Below are 16666 nucleotides of genomic sequence, written 5' to 3' on the forward strand. Positions count from 1 at the left end.
AGGTGGTCTCTTCAATACATTTGCAGTAAGCTTGACAGCTTGAGGTAGTAGAGCTGGGAGGGCCCAAGTATGATGAATGGTGGGTGGGCTAAGAAGATATATCAAAGTCAGAGATGCAGACTGGTTTACATAGTAGTCTGCATCCAATTGTGTTTTCTGGAAGATTACTAGTATTGCTCTATAATTTTTGTTTGATTAGAACTTCAAGGTCTTCAAAAATTTAGAAGTATAACTGAAGCCTATGTCTCAAAGTTAGGACACATTGACTTATATACACTAATATGTATAAAATAGACAACTAATAAGAACCTGCTGTATAAAAAAATAAAATGAAATTCAAAAAAATAAAAATAAATAAAAGTAAAAACAAACTTAGGATAGAAAAATAAAAGTTAAGACACAAAGTTAATTTGACTGCTTCTTTCTGTAAGGAACAAAATCTGGACAAAAGTAAGATTGTCCATTACAAAAAAGATCAAGTTCAAACGTTATATATAGTACATCTATATGTAAATGTGGAAGGAATTAGTTATTTAGATAATTAATAAATAACAATCAGAAGTCAGATGGCTGAGAGCAGAGACACAAGTAAAGCTCAGAACAGATAGGGAGTTATCAATTTTTTCTTCCTTAATAGAAGGAAAAAGAGAAATTTATTTATTTTTATTTATTTATATTAGTTGGAAGAAATAATTAGAATGGCTGAGCTATAGGTCAGTGGGAAAATGCCAAGAACTTTTAATCAGGAAGCTTGAGTTGGAATCTAAGCTCTACCACTATATATTATGTCACCTTCATTTTTCTGCACCTCAGTGTCTTCATCTATAAAAGAAGTCAATATTAACTATGCCATCAGAGAACTAGAACAGATTGTATCAGTCAGGAGTGTGTTTGTCTGCAAGTAACAAAATAATAGATTATGGTGACTTCAACAAATGAAAATGTATTTTTCTCACTGAGAACAAGTTGAGGTAGGAATCCAGGGCATGCAGCTCAATGATGCCTTTGGGATCCAGGTTCTTCCTGTATCTCTGCCCTAACGTCCTTGCCATGTTGGTTCTCTTCCTCTTGCTTGTCGTCTCTTGGTCCCAAGATGGCTAGTGTAACTGCAGCAGTATATACACATTCAGGAAGAAGGTGCAAGGGGCAGAAGCCCTTCTCTTTGTGAGTTGTCAGTTGATCCACCCTTACATCTCTTGAGCTACATGGTACATTCAGATCAATCAATGGTCAAGGGAATTGAGATTACCATGATTGGTTTAGACCCATCATCATCATCATCTTCTGGCACTGAGGTAGAAACCTAACACTGAAATCAAAGAATCTTTCTATACTACCAGAACAACTCAGGGCTCTGTCAGCAGGGATGAGGGGATAGCTCTTGGGTAAGCAAATAACAGGGTCTATGCCAGGGATAAGGTTGGGGTTCTCAAAGTGCACTCCCCACATCAGCAACATCTGGGAATGTGTTAGAAATGCAAATTCTCAGGCCCCCCCAAACCTACTGAATCAGAAACTCTGGGGTGGGACCCAGCAATCTGTGATTTAACACAACCTCTAGGTGATTCTGATGACTGGTCTGGTTTGAGAACCACTGGGATAAAAATTGAGAAAAAAACTTAGCAACCAAGCTTGAGGACTCAGTGATCTTACTGAAATGTGTTGTTCATTAGAGCCTTCCTCTGGAAAGGGGAGGGGAGAAAGAGGAAGGGAAGGGAGGGAAAGAGAAGAGGCTAACCCTTATTGAGTACCTACTAAAGATGGACAAATGTCCTTGGTGGACATTTCACCTATGTCTTTTCACTTAATCTGCACAAACCCCATTTTCCCAGATGAGAAAACTGAGTGTCAGAAAGGTTAAGTAACTTGTCCACAGTTATTCATCTGACACAGCTCAAATTCAAAGTGTGGTCTGATTCCCAGACAGCGCACTTCCAATTGTTAAAACCAAAAAGGGAGCAATCCCGGTAAACTTAGAATGACTCAATTTGTAAAAATGTGATTTAAATGTAAACTTATTGTTCCTTTGCTGGGCGTTCAGAACCCTCTGCAGTTTTACCCTCACCTATCTTCCAACCTTACCTTCACTACAGCACCCCTCCCCCATTCCCATATGCACATCCTGGGTCAGAGCCACACCCGACTCCTCCCCATCTCTTGGGCAGGCCCTGTAGCCTCAAGGCCTCAACTAAACTCCTACTCCCTGGAGTGCCCTCCCTTCCCTTTTCTGCCTGTTGAACTTTATTCTTCTGTAAATAATTAACAACTAAAATTGGCCCTCTTGGGGAGTTCATGATATAAAGCATTCAATCATTGTCTGTGTAAAAAATAAATGCAAGAATGCCTAGTTTTAATTCTTCCTCTACCAAGAGGCATCTCCAAGTTTTCCTTTCTAACCCCATGGCATTTTGCTTGCATTTATAATTTCCCAATCTGTTTCATGATGAGATGATATATCTGCCCCTGTCTCCCAACAAACGCGTGAACTCTCAAAGACAAGGCGAGGTTGCACTCATCTGACTACCCTCCACAGCACCAGTACAGGCTCTGATACTTAGTAAGGACTCAAAAATGACATACATAGACTTGAACTATATAACATGAGATGTATATGTGCACTTCCAAGAACTAGACTTTTCAATTAGTTGATGAATCCTACCATTTGTAATAAACAAAAGCCTATTTCATACTAATGCTGTCGGTGTGGGAGCAAAGCTTTCCTTTGGATCGTTCTAGTGGATTTTACTTTGCCCAGTGCTTAGCTAATCCAATTCTGAGAATATGGTGTCACTGCTGGATGTTGAAATGGAGCCATTTTGGGAAGCTGAGGGGAAAACCTCCCAGTAGGAGTTATTTACGCACCTGCTGGATTGCCTATAATAAACGATACTGGCCAACTCACAGCACGATCTCTTCGTTCACCCTGTACTCTGACCATGCCTTCCATGCCTGAATTTATTGGGTGACTTCCAAGAAGGTTTGGAAATTAAACATATTTTGCAGCCTCCAAAAAGTACCAAGGGACAACTTTAAAAGTGACACTGAGCCATGGATAATTACATTTCTTTTAAAAAGTCTTTAAAAGAACACCTTTTGGGCTTCCCTGGTGGTGCAGTGGTTGAGAGTCTGCCTGCTGATGCAGGGGATATGGGTTCATGCCCCGGTCCGGGAAGATCCCACATGCTGTGGAGCGGCTGGGCCCGTGAGCCATGGCCGCTGAGCCTGCGCATCCGGAGCCTGTGCTCCGCAACGGGAGAGGCCACAGCAGTGAGAGGCCCGCATACAGCAAAAAAAAAAAAAAAAAGAACACCTTTTTACAATAAATGTTGGGGGAATGGAGAGCAAGGGTTAGAAGGAGGGATCAGAGAGAAAATGTGAACATGGTTAATACAATCTGGAACTTTCTAAGCAAATAATACCACAGGTTAAAAGAAATCTTATAAATAGCAAAGAAGGCAGTAATGACATATTTAATCACTCCATCACTCCCTTTTGTCTCCTCAGGTATTCTTCAGCATTTTCTGGACATTCATTCCAAATAACTAACCAACAAAGATTTATGGAATATCTTCCATATCGTGGACCCAGCCTATGAGAAGCAAAAAGAGAAAGAACATCAAGAGAATGGTTGCCATTTCTTACATTTTTTTTAGCTTTTAAGAACTTAAAAATGTTTTCAAATACTGTCCTTGATCTCATTCAATCCAAGGTATTACTCTTGTTTTGCAGATAAGTAAACTGAAGAGCGTATGACCAGGATCACATGGTTTACAAGTGACTAAGTTGGGGACTCAAGTTCTCTTACATCTCTGTCCCTCTGCCTACAAAGACTAAGGTTGTTTTTAATAAATTTATAGCATACGGTATATGCTATCACAATATGAAAAATGTTAAAGAATGTCTTTTACAGACTCCTGGGTAAAAAGGCATTGGAACTAATTGTTTAACTTCTTGCACACCAGATCTCCTCTGAAAGGACCCAGAGAAGAGTTAAAAAAGAAGAAGCTTGTGGGGAGGGAGGGCCAGCACAGGAAAGTGTGCCTTCCGCAAGGTGGAAAGCCTGGGGCCATCCTGTTCAACATGGTGCAAGTGGGCCCGGAGGAAGGAAGACACTGAAAGCCATCTCACACCTCTGCTTCCTGAGAAACAGCAGGGGCTCCAGGAAGTAAGCAGCAGAGAGACTGAGACCCCACCAAACCTGACTGCTCTCCCCACTCCAGTTGCGAAGCTTTGAGGGCCAGAGGCAATGATGAAAAGGGTGATGCTCAGAGGAGGCAGAAATTTATGAGTGAGTTAAGGAAACTTAAAAACCAATAGCTAATTAAATTTTTCATTAAAAACAATAAAGAGTAGAATGGGCACAGCAGAAAGTCAAAATCGGAGGTACAGAAGAGAAACTCTGCCATGGAATGAGGAGGAAAAAGACAAAGTGATTGAAATAAGAAGAGAAAAAAGAGAAAAAATTGTTGGATTTAAAGAACAGATAATACAGAAAATATAGATAAGAGATGTTCCTGGGGAAAACAAAAGAGAACAGAATAAACAAAACAAAATAACCAAAAATATAAGAGAAGAAAACTTTCCTGAGCTGATATAACCATAAGGATCAGAGTCAGCTGCCTGTGACAGAAATGAAGTTTAGCAACATTAAACTGCAAGGGAGTCTGGAAAATATGGGTCTTATTCCAAGCAGCTATGTGCCCATATGAAAATCAAGAATTAGTTTACTAAGAAGGAAAATGTGCATTTGGGGGAACCACTACCAACCTCTGCCATAATTGAATAAAACTATATACTTGCAGATCAAAAGATCCCACTGAGTACCTGGCAAATTACCTCAAAGATTTCAACTACTAGATATACTCAAGTTCAGAAGCGATAGAAGAATTTACAATTATCCAGGCAGATAGCCTCAGATAGCCCTATAACATTAAAGATCAGATGACAATACAGAAATATCTATAGTTTTGGGTACTAAAGATTGCCAGTTAAGACTTCTAAGTTCATCCAACTTGTCATTCATGTCTGAAAGAACTATAAGAAAATTTCTAGCTACTCAGAGACTCCTAAGTATATTACTCACATCCCTCTTGAAAAAAGTACTTAAGGTACACTCCAGCCAACTGAAAGATGAATCAAAATAAAGAATGGAGAAGTTCTGATGAAATGGAACTCATGTTGATTACTAAAACCATTTAAATATATCATCTAAATAATTTTAAAGCATGATTGTAAAAGAGTTTTTAAAATACAAAACAATAATTATTGAAAGAGAAAATAATGTTAAAAAATAACATCTGGTATATATTTGTCAAAATTCAATGAAAATACACTTAAGATTTGTGTATTTCATTGTTTGTAAATTTTACCTCAAAGGGGTAAAAAAACTGCAAGCAAATATTAAATCCTAGTTAATAATATTCATGCTGAAATATTTAGAGTGAAGTATACTGATTTCTTCAATTTACTTTGAAATGCATTTTAAAAAAAGATGGGTTGATGAATGGACAGAAGGATGGATAGATACATGACAAAGCAAGGAAAGTAAAATGGCAATAGTGGAAACTAGAGGCTGGGTACACAGGCATTCACTGTAAAATCCTTTCAACTTTTTTGTATGTTTGCATATTTTCATAAAACAAAACACTGGGGGAAAAAGTACTATCTGAGTCTAAAATCCCAGATTAAATAAATAGAACAGGAAACTGAGTAAAGCAGGGAAGGGGGAAATAAAAGTGTGTTTATTTCATAACCTTACATAGGAAACAGTTGATAGGTAGAATTTTTAAAAAATTATTAATTAGGAAAATAAAGTCCATATGTTTTAAAATTTTTCAATGCAATCCAAATGGAATTTTGCAATAGGGCCTATATATTCCATCTCACTAGCAAAAAAAGGAAAACAAAGAAAAGAAAAGAAAAGAAAAAACCCCAAAAAACAGAAAGCATAAGCAACTTGACTTACGTCAAATAAAAACTAACAGAGTAACTATGATAATACATGTAAATGGCTTAAATTTCAATATTTGAAAAACTAAACCTATCCATATGCTATCCCAAGATATACCTAAAACAAAGAAAGAAAAGTATCAGATTAAAGAAAGATAAACTAGCAAATACATCACACTCACAAATGTACAATCTATAAAAAAATCAGGATCACAATGTTTTTTATACAAGTAGAATTAAAAGTGAAAAGCTTAAGTCAAATTTAGGTAAATATTGACAAAGTGAACATAAAGAAAACATAACTGTTATGAACCATTATATGCCACATAATATAGAATAAAAAAAATAAAGCAAGAATTCTCAGAAATTCAGGGGGAAATCGATAGAAATGTAACAGTAATGGGAGACTTTCAGATAATGTCTTTGACAGTTCATACATGTGTATGCAATACACATACAATAATATAATAGTCAAGAAGCACCCCAGGTGTGTTTCAATCAGTGCAAAGTTGATCAGGACAATAACTCTGCTTGTTCTAGAGGGTGAATTTTTCCTAATGAAAGCATACTGTATGTGAACTTATTTGGCATCATATGCCATGGATTTATACACGTAATTGGCTTATGCTATCAACAAACCCCATTTGCACATGTGCTGCTCACAAACCATTCTCCACCACATGTGAGATCCAACCAGGCCCATGAACTATAAAATCTAGAGAGGTTTCATTATTGATTTAGAGGAAGAAGAAATAGCATGAGCTATAAGAACTGGAAAAGATTTCTTGTAACTATTAATATTGAGATATTTCAAAGCAATGGGTCCTAGTACAAGATCAGATGACAGAATAAGGAGGTTTCGAATCTTCCAAGTCAGCTTTCATTCCCTAAGGCCAGATCATCCTTCCACAAACAGAAATGAGAAAGATGGGAAGAGCAGCGAAGTTAAGTTGATGGGTGTCCATGAGGACATTTTGTATTTGTTATAATGACAAGATAGCCCACTGGAGATGCTTTGCAGAATGATGAAAATGCAGAACAGGATCTGGATTGGAGAGTGACCATCACAAAAGTGAATTAAAGCCACACAATGCAAGTTACTTAGGAAGAGGATATAGGATTAGCAAAGCCTGCTAAAGCCAGGCAATGAGACACTTAAATCCAGACAGAGAAGACTGTGCATGACATGGTAGGCAATGTAAAGCCAGCCAAGGTTTTGAATCAGGGAAGTTGTTGTAATAGGAAATTCCAGTTTCTAAGCCTAATTTCACCTCCCTACGTATCTCTCAGCTGATGTTTCTTCTGCCCTATGGGATAACACAGAATGCATCTGCTGCCATGACAGCAGATGACACATGACAATAGAGAGAAAAGCAGAAATAACATTTAGCTTTTGTGCGGTTCACAGGACTAGCAGGAAAAGCCTTTGGAGAAGGCACAACGCACTCTGAGAAAACCACATTAATCATCAACCCAGGAAACTGGAACACTCTACAAAACCATTGCTATAAATTCAATATTTACACAAAATCTGGAGGTTGAAGTTCTTGTTACTACAGGGAAGGAAAACAGGAAAAGCAGCCAGAAAGAGAACCCACTTGCAACCTGGACTCCCCAAATTCATCCTCAAGGGCAACATTCTCGTTTTACAGAGAAGGAAATGGTTGCCAGAAGACAATGTGTCTTGACCAATAACATGTCTATGTACTTCACTCTTCCCAATGACTGTGCCCATTTTGAGTTGAGGAAACCGTAGCCTCAAGGGCACCATGACCTGCCCGATGTCACACAGCAAGTAAACATCCAAGCTAATAGTCAAACTCAGTCTGCCCTGCTACTCAGCCAGACAGAGAGAAAGAGAGAAAATTATCTGTGTTGTGTCTAAAGAAACAAACCCTTGCAAAGCTCATTTGGTCTGTATTTTGGAAAGATGAAAACCCGTGGTGATGGAGGAACCTGCATACACCCAACTGGGTTTGGGGTGAAGTCACTGGGACCCTCTTTACAATTTCTACCAAAAAGATGAGCATCTGTGGGCTTCCTGCAGGGGAACTACCCAGGGGCCTTACTACAGACTGGTTTGGCCGGAGCCCAGCCCGGCTTTCCTGGACCAGAATCTCAAGGTAGGGCCCTGAAGCATGAATTACTAACAGGCCTCCCCAGTGGATCTTATACAAACCGAAGAACAAGAGCCACTGGGGTTTACATTCTTGACCAAAGAACACTGAAAGAGTGAAACCAGATCTTGTCCCCAGGCCTGGGGTCAGACTGAACAGGGATCATTGTCCTACCTTCAGTCCCAGGTCCTCAAAGGCCCTTTGGGCTGCTGTCCACTGTTCAACTCAGGCCAGCCGGGAATTAGACCTCCTGAAGGATGTCCCTCAGCCATTTTAATTTCCAAAACCTGTCATATAAGCAGCCCTTCTCTCCTAATGAGGTAGTTGGTGCCATAATACCACTGGGATGGTGGCCCTGGTGTGCGGCTCAGTTAAGAAAGGTGTATTAGGGGCTTCCCCGGTGGCGCAGTGGTTGAGAGTCCGCCTGCCGATGCAGGGGACGCGGGTTCGTGCCCCGGTCCGGGAAGATCCCACGTGCCGCGGGGCGGCTGGGCCCGTGAGCCATGGCCGCTGAGCCTGGAAATGAGGGATATTTTTGGAGAGATGAAAAGTGTTTTAAAAGTGATGTTATGGTAGGGCTTCCCTGGTGGCACAGTGGTTAAGAATCCACCTGCCGGGCTTCCCTGGTGGTGCAGTGGTTGAGAGTCCGCCTGCCGATGCAGGGGACATGGGTTCATGCCCCGGTCCGGGAAGATCCCACATGCCGCTGAGCGGCTAGGCCCGTGAGCCATGGCCGCTAAGCCTGCGCGTCCGGAGCCTGTGCTCCGCAACGGGAGAGGCCACAACGGTGAGAGGCCTGTGTACCGCGAAAAAAAAAAAAAAAAAAAAAAAAGAAAGGTGTAGTAAATGATTTACGTTTCTTTCTTTAGCTGCAGCACTAGTTCTAGACTTGCTAAGTAATAAAATGTTGTTAATGAGCCAGAGTATGGGGCTCATTTGATTCTATGCTGTAGCTTTCTAAGTAATTGATGCATTGTTCTTCCCTACCCTGTTGTCCAATTTTTCTTTTCCCAGTGCCGGAAACAGAGAGAGAGAGAGAGAGAGAGAAACGGAGAGAGGAAACCACTCAAGTGTCAGATGGCAAAAGGGAGAACATACGTAAAGACTGATTCTCAGCCAGATTGTGACAGACCGACATCCAGAATGAACTTGAAAAGTCATCTCTTAACATAGGGAGTTCTATCCCTCTGGAAGCCCTGGTCCAGAGGGTCTGGTTGCAGTGTCCCCATTCTGTGACTTCTGCTGTTCTCTGGAGGAGCCAAGGCAACACCTTAGTTGGGATCGTCTAGCCATGTTACGAACAGTGTCATCCATGGACCAGCATCAGCACCATTGCCTGAGAGCTCTTTGGAAATGCTGACTTCCATGTCCCACCCCAAAGCTACTGAACCAGAATCTGGATTCAACAAGACCCTCAAATGATCCTTATGCACTTTGAAATTTGAGAAGCACTGGTCTAGATCTTTCCAGTAAAAACAAGAACTTCCCAGGCCTCCCTCAGAGAGATCCACCCAATAGAAACAAGCCCAAGCCCACCCCAGTGGCAGCATTGCTCTTTTCTTAAATATGGGACGCTACTCATGGGAGAAAAACCTTTTTTTTTTTTTTTTTTTTTTTTTTGAGAAAAAACAAAACAAAGAGACCAAAAAGACCATGAAAGAGTTTCTGGACTTGAAAAGTTGAAAAGCCCATATTTCATCCCATAACCACTGATCTGTCCAGCATCATACCCAAGGGCTACAGCTCCACTCTGCTAAGCCACAGCTGAACGAAAGGCCAGAAGGAAAACATTCTCTCTGACACAGGAGAGCCAGGAACGCCAATACAGAGGCAAACCTTCTCACCTCACAAAACAACAGCGGCCTGGAGTGGGAGGGGGCCTTAGAAGTCGTTTCCCACCCTTTCACCCTGTAGAACAAGAAACTGAGGTCCACCGGGGACAAGCGATTTGTTCAAGCAACCCAGGTCTGTTAGTGGCAGAGCTGGCCGGGATGGGGCCCAGGTTTCTTGTCTCAGGTTCTCTTTCCATGGTACCAGGAGCCCTTGGGAAATCTGTACAAGGACTATCTCCAGGCCAGCTTGCAAAAGCCATTTGCACAACGTGAAACTGTATTCTTCTAAAGCAAATGTATCATTACTCGGTTGTAACCACTGCTGTGGAGAGGTAATCCCGAGGAACCAGTCTGGCTGCTGGTCTCAGAACATTAGGCAGAAAGTGAGAACTAAGTCAAGCCATTCTCAAAAACTTGAACTGAATTCAACAGATTAGGAAATGGAATCAACTTTCTTTTGACTTTTTTTTTTCATTTATTCTCCCCCCACCCCGAAGCCCACACCCCGACCCCCCTCTGGCAACCACCAATCTGTTCTCTCTGTTCCTACGCATTTGGTTTTTTAAGATTCCACGCATAAGCGAGATCGTACAGTATTTGCCTTTCTCTGTCTGACTTACTTCACTTCACTCTCTTGTTCCTAATAGGCTGTTCCATTCCACCTTTGGCACTTTCACAGTTATCTGTGTGAAAAGACTGGTACCACCAGCCCATGGGAATAACTCCACAACTGACTGATGGCTTGGTTGTTCAAAGTCACCATTAAAAAAAAATGGTGAAAAAAATCCTCAAACGCACACAAAACCGACTTGAGAACGAAGACATAGTAACATAAATGTCCTTTAAAATCTCGCAGACCCCAAGGAACTCAGATCCAAAATGACCAAGTAACCGCAGTGGAAAAATCCACGTGAGAAAACCTATGGGGAAGAGAGTGCTTCCAAAACTCCAGCTGAACCAACCTCAGTCCTCCAAGCCCTCTTCTTCCGCCACCTCCAGAAGCCAAACCATATCCCAGTCTCCACCTCACCTCCTGTCCCTCTAATACCTAAACTGTCAAACGTCAGCCTCCTGCTTATTCTTTCCTTGAAAGTGACATTTCTAAATCCGGGGCTCCTGTAATCGATCTCCTCTTCTTTTGTGGGTTTTTTTCTTTTTGGTCTTTCTATTTTTTTCTTTTGGTCCTGAGCACCCTGCCATTTTCCTAACATAGAGCCAAGGGGTGGGGTGGGGGCGGGAAAGAGAAGAAGCCAAGGCCCCTTCCCTGCAGGGATGTGAGTGACTGCTGTGTTTCCATGGCTCGCCTTCCACTGTTCTCCGTGACCCCTGCAGACTCCCCTTATGAGTGAGTGTCCCGGAATGTCTCTTTATTAGGTGTCTGGAGAAGTAAAGCTGTCGTGATGCCAGCGCCCCCTCACTGAGGACTTTATTAGTTTTTTAATTTTCTGTCTGGGTGCTCCTGCGGCATCAAACTTTCCACAGCTGTTAGGAGCTATTAAGTAGCCTCATCGGGCCCTTTCCCCACCCCCATCCCCCTTCTTAATAACATGAGATATTTCTGGACATGCCACATGGAGCCTTTAAAAGAAAGATACTTTGTCTCTCGGATGAGAAATTGTTGGGGATCTGGGTGGGGAGAGGATGCGCTGGCCTAAGAAAAGCTCCTTGTCTTGTCTCATCCCCATCCCGGCTTAGAGCAGGGCTGTTCAGGCGATGTGGGGAACTGACTTGGGCGGGGCCGGGGGGGTGGCGGTGTGAGGTGGGTGCAGAAGTGAGAACCCACTCTCTCAGCCTTTCTGCCCAGCGAGTAGGGAACCAGAGGGGAGCTCTGACTGTTTTCAGAGCTGACTTGGCATCCAGCCCAGAGCCTGATGCCTGGTTCAAAGCGTTCCCTTAAGTCTTAGAATGAGTGGACATTCTAAGACCTGCAGGGAAGAATAAAACAGAACGACTTGCAAACTTTCCCCTTGTAGGCACACAGCTGTGGTTCTGGACAAGAGGCCAGGACTATTGCTCGTGTCCCCCCAAGAAGGAAATCCTGATCCCCACCTTCCCCACGCTCTGCTCCTTGCCAGCATCCCTGAGTTGCCCCCAAGCCGGCCATCCACAAGACACCCTGTGTGTAAATCCAAAGATGGGAATATGTGCATCCACACTGACTCACGCAAGTATGCACACGCGTGCACAGAGTGATGCATTATTAGACCAAGCAAACTGGCCTTTTTCCACCACACTCATGGATCGGGAAGGTTATGACCACTTGGTGGGCAGAGAACAGACTAAGGGGCTGGAGAGCCCAGAGAATTCTCAGCATCCCTCCCGGCTCCAGCCTGCCTGGCAATTTGCTTTCCCGTGGCCGCCTTTAAGCCTCCCTTTGAGAAGACCTTATTTGCAGGGTGAATGTGAAAGCCTAGAGAGAAGAAAACCCTTTGGTGATGCCCGCCTCAGGAACAATTTTGCCTCTGAGAGCAAGTTGGTATTTGGGGTTAATCCCTCTGTGGAAACACTGGGTTGAAAGCCCAGAGGAGGTCAGGGGTCTGATTACAGCTTCTGTTTACATATAAACTTCCTGGTCCTAAGAGACAATAGCAAGGGTGGGGGAGGGGAGAGGGGCAGAAAAGAAAGAAACGGAGAATTTTTTTAATTAAATGGCCTTCTCTCTTAAAAATAAAGTCAACAAAATAAGGTGGAACTTGTGTAATCAAGGTTTGATTTTAATGTCTAGGTACAAATATTTCTTTAAAATTTTTCAGTCAGGATTTACATAATAGGGTTGAAGCATCTTTTGAAAAAAATTTGAAATGTAATACCGATATATATGCATATATTTATGTGCATAAATATATTTAAAAAAAATAAGAAAGTAACCTTAGTCAATTATCTCCTGAGAACCAGAGGGCCAGTTTTCCTGTGTTTTTGAGAGTGGGCTCTGATTTGATTGTTTGTTTAGTTTAGTTTGGTCAAGGAAAGTCATGAAGACTCTACAACAAACGAATGAGCTGAAAACTATGGTATTTAGGCCAATTAAAAACTGCTATAAACAGACACATACTAGAAAAGGCTAGATGACAGTATTAAAGCCAAATAACCTCATTCTTTCAAAAGAATTAAGGAGAAAACAATACTTCCTCCATGTGCTCAAAAAAAGGCAAAGCAAAACTCTGCAGTTGGTGGGAGAAAGGGGGTGGGGGGAAAGGAGAAAAAGGCCAAAATGGTCACCAAAAAAGAGTGGATCTTATTTTTAAGATCCATACCTTGAGCAATTTTTTAAAGGATTAAATTTAGAATCAAAATAGTTACTTTTTTTTTTTTTTTTCTTTTGAGAAAGAGACACAGGTTTAAGAGTCTGTCCCGGACAACTGAGAACATGAAGCAAAAATCCATGAAGAAACCCTATTGCTTGGGACATTTACAACCAGATGAAACTCAGGTATGTAGGATTTAAATCCAAAAACATCCCCTAATAAAAAAGAAATCCCAAATACTTGATCACTAGTTTCCTTTTGTATTTCTAACTGGTGGGATTTTTTGGAGGCTTTTGCAAATATTAAAGATGTTTCTCACTTTTTACTTTATCAAATGAAAAGAAAGCGTTTCTTCAGTAAATCCTCATCTTTCCACTTTGAGTCTCCACATAAAGAATTTTGGAAAGCCAGACTGTAACACTTTGAAAATTAATTTGTCAACAAAAATATTTTTCAAAAAGCGAACAAAAGTTGAGATCAAATCTTATAGGCCATTAATTGCCCCCCCAAAAGAATCAAGAAAATTTCTAATTCTTTCATTTTTCTCCATAAGTTCTGTGATCGCCCTAATTCATCAGCTACTTGGCTCCTGCCCTGTGTGCTTGGCCTTTTTCCTTTTACTCCTCTCATCCCCTAAATGAGAATGGTTTCTTGATATTTTCTAACATGAATTCCTTCAGAGCATCTGACAGCAGGAAGGTGGCTGTTTCAGTAGCAGGAATAAAGAGGAGACAAGGGAAGGAGGAGAAAGAATGACACGGACAAACAGTCCAGAGACAGACCAGCAGACGCAGAGTCCAAAAGTTCACGGGCTGAGGCAGTCCAAAAATGCCACGACTGAAGGCCTGCATTGTGAAGGGACACCTAACACAAAAGGTCTGCGTTTCTTAGGGGCCCTGATTTTCTGTCACTCTCCCTTGCAGAACCACTTTTGAGAAGGTGAGGCATTTTGCCAGGCTGAATATGGTGGCTGAATAAAGGGGAAAGAATTCGGGACCCACTGGCAAATATCAAAGGTTGTCAGAGAGCAAGTGGTGAGTCAAAGGGTGACATCAGACTGTGTTATGGACAGAAGCAGAAGTGAGCCTAACAATAGCTGCCCTTTCGAATCCAGAAGGCCAGTGGCTGGGCTCTGGGCTCTGTAGTGCACTTATGGCCAGGGTGACCATATAATTCAGCCCTCAAACAGGGCACTTTGGAGAGTAAAAGTCGGGAGCCTATCTGAATTATGCTGGGGCAACGCATATAAAACAGACTGCTCCGGGCAAACTGGGGTGTTGCTGACCCTAATTAGAATCCCTTCAAAATCTAGGAGATAAAGTTTAGCTGCTCTCAGAATCTTCTCCACAAAGTCCAGCTGAGCTCCTTTTCCCCAGAGGGAAAGCCTCTATGGTAACAAAGAAAGGGGCATGAGGAAGTGCCTTGACGAAATAACTGTGGAAAATGGACTGTTCATATTCTTACCCCCTCTGGGAGACTCACAGTGTAAATACAGTCATCCCGCATGATTGGTGTGGGATTGGTTCTAGGACCCCTGTGGATACCCAAATCCAGGGATGCTCAACTCCTCCATATAAAATGGCATAGTAGGGCTTCCTTGGTGGTGTAGTGGTTAAGAATCCGCTTTCCAATGCAGGGGACACGGGTTCGAGTCCTGGTCCGGGAAGATCCCACATGCCGTGGAGCAACTAAGCCCGTGCGCCACAACTACTGAGCCTGCGCCTAGAGCCCGTGCTCCGCAACGGGAGAAGCCACTGCAATGAGAAGCTCTCTCAGCGCAACGAAGAGTAGCCCCAGCTCGCCGCAACTAGAGAAAGCCTGTGCGCAGCAATAAAGACCCAACGCAGCCAAAAAAAAAGGCATAGTACAATCCACCCTCCACTGGCTACAAAGGGCCAACTGTATTAGCACATTAGAGATCTCGAGAAGGCCTGCAGTGAACTAAACTACTTAGCATTCTTCAACCCAGAGTCTTCCCAAAGGTATTGGACCACCATGAGATCTTCTGTCTGCTGAACAGCTAGAACATTCAGGCAAACACTGCTCTAAACCTTGGGAGGCAAAGTATGGAGGGAAGGGCTGGGAGGACAGGCCTTCTTCTCCGGGAGATGGAAGCTGGCAGGGTCCCTGGGAGCTGCCAGTGCTCCTGAGGATGACACAAGCACATATTCAGCTGGGTGAGGTCATGCAAGAACTTCCCCCGGTGCAGCCAAAAGGCCTGCAAAAACAGGTCTGAAGCCATCCCACGCCGTGAGCAGGAAGCCTTTGAGTTCACATTAATGTAGGCAGGCCTCCCCAGCCCACACAATCCTTTTCCTCAGACAGCCACAGGGACTGCATTGGATGTTAAGGAAATGGTGAGTCCAACCCAAACTCAGCTGAGACACAGAGAACCTCTGTTTTCCTGTAAGCATCCCTTCGGGGGGCGGCCCCCGAGGCTACACCTCATCCATCCCACCATGTCTCTGGCCTGTGTGTCCTGTGGGGAGTGCCTGAGGGAGCTTTGGGGGTACAGCCCCAGTCAGGGGCCACCGTAAACAAGCAAGCCAGAGGCGGCCTGAGCACCAGGGGAGGCACTGTCACTGGACGTGGCGGGCAGTATTGACGTGCGGTCCATGAGGCAGAGGCTGCCTGTCTTGTGGATGCTCCACGGTTCTCACCTGGATTATCACAGAATCCTCCGAGGCCATCTCCTTGTGGCCAGCCTCCCGCTACTCCTGTTTGTCTTTCATTCTGCAGCCGGAAATACACACACTCACAGAGGCCTCTCCGAGCATCTCGCAGTGAGTTGGTGGGCAGGAAAACCCTTCAGAAAGGTTGTGGTGATTGGGGTGGGGGACAGAGATCAATATGACTCCCATCACCAATATCCCAACTTCTTCATGTGGCGCCCAAGGCCCTTCATGAGCCCCCTCTAAGACACCTCCCCAATCTCCCACCCTGGCTTCCACCCGCGTCCACTACCTCTACTTACATCCAGCTGCTCTCTGATCCCTAAACATACCGCTCTTCTCATAATCCCTTGCTTTTCCTAATGCAGTTCCTTGCCCACAGAATCCTTGTCTTCCCAGCAGGGTTTTCCTCAGGTACTTTAAGACCCACCTGAGATTTCACCTTTTTAGCTGAACAGCCTTCCCCTCTGCCCCTACACCATCTCAAGCAGAATTCAAGCCTTCCCCCTCGGTGCACCCACAGCACCTGGTCTGGCCCTCATCATGCCCTAGGGGAGTCTCCTTGGCTGGACTCTGAGTGCCCGAGGGCAGGAAGCTGTCACACCAGGTCCTTTGTCCCCGTGCCTACACCCCAACACCTGTTGCAGAGTCAATAATGCCCAGTTGACGTGGGGTCATGGGCCAACAAACAGAACTCTGTGGACTCACATTCAAGACTCAGACAGTTTTCCTCAGCCTTTAACATTTTATAGCCTTTTTTTTTTTTTTTTTTTTTCCGGTACGCGGGCCTCTCACTGTTGTGGCCTCTCCCGTTGCGGAGCACAGGGTCCGGAGGCGCAGGCTCAGCGGGC

General features: G+C 43.4%; 1 long non-coding RNA gene across 6 annotated transcripts in view; it reads right to left on the reverse strand.

Moving 5' to 3' along the window:
- Positions 1-389: 389 nt before the first annotated feature.
- LOC114486633 (uncharacterized) overlaps positions 390-16666 on the reverse strand; it is a 38958-nt gene continuing 22681 nt past the window's right edge. For 2 of the 6 annotated variants that reach the window (XR_008617272.1, XR_008617269.1), the window contains exon 4: positions 390-3589. This is a non-coding gene — a long non-coding RNA (uncharacterized lncRNA). The remainder of the gene's footprint in view (positions 3590-16666) is intronic. The other 4 variants (XR_003680727.2, XR_003680722.2, XR_008617270.1 and 1 more) reach the window with 3 other exon arrangements.

Source organism: Physeter macrocephalus, chromosome 1, assembly GCF_002837175.3.
Source record: "Physeter macrocephalus isolate SW-GA chromosome 1, ASM283717v5, whole genome shotgun sequence".
Classification (NCBI taxonomy): Eukaryota; Metazoa; Chordata; class Mammalia; order Artiodactyla; family Physeteridae; genus Physeter; species Physeter macrocephalus.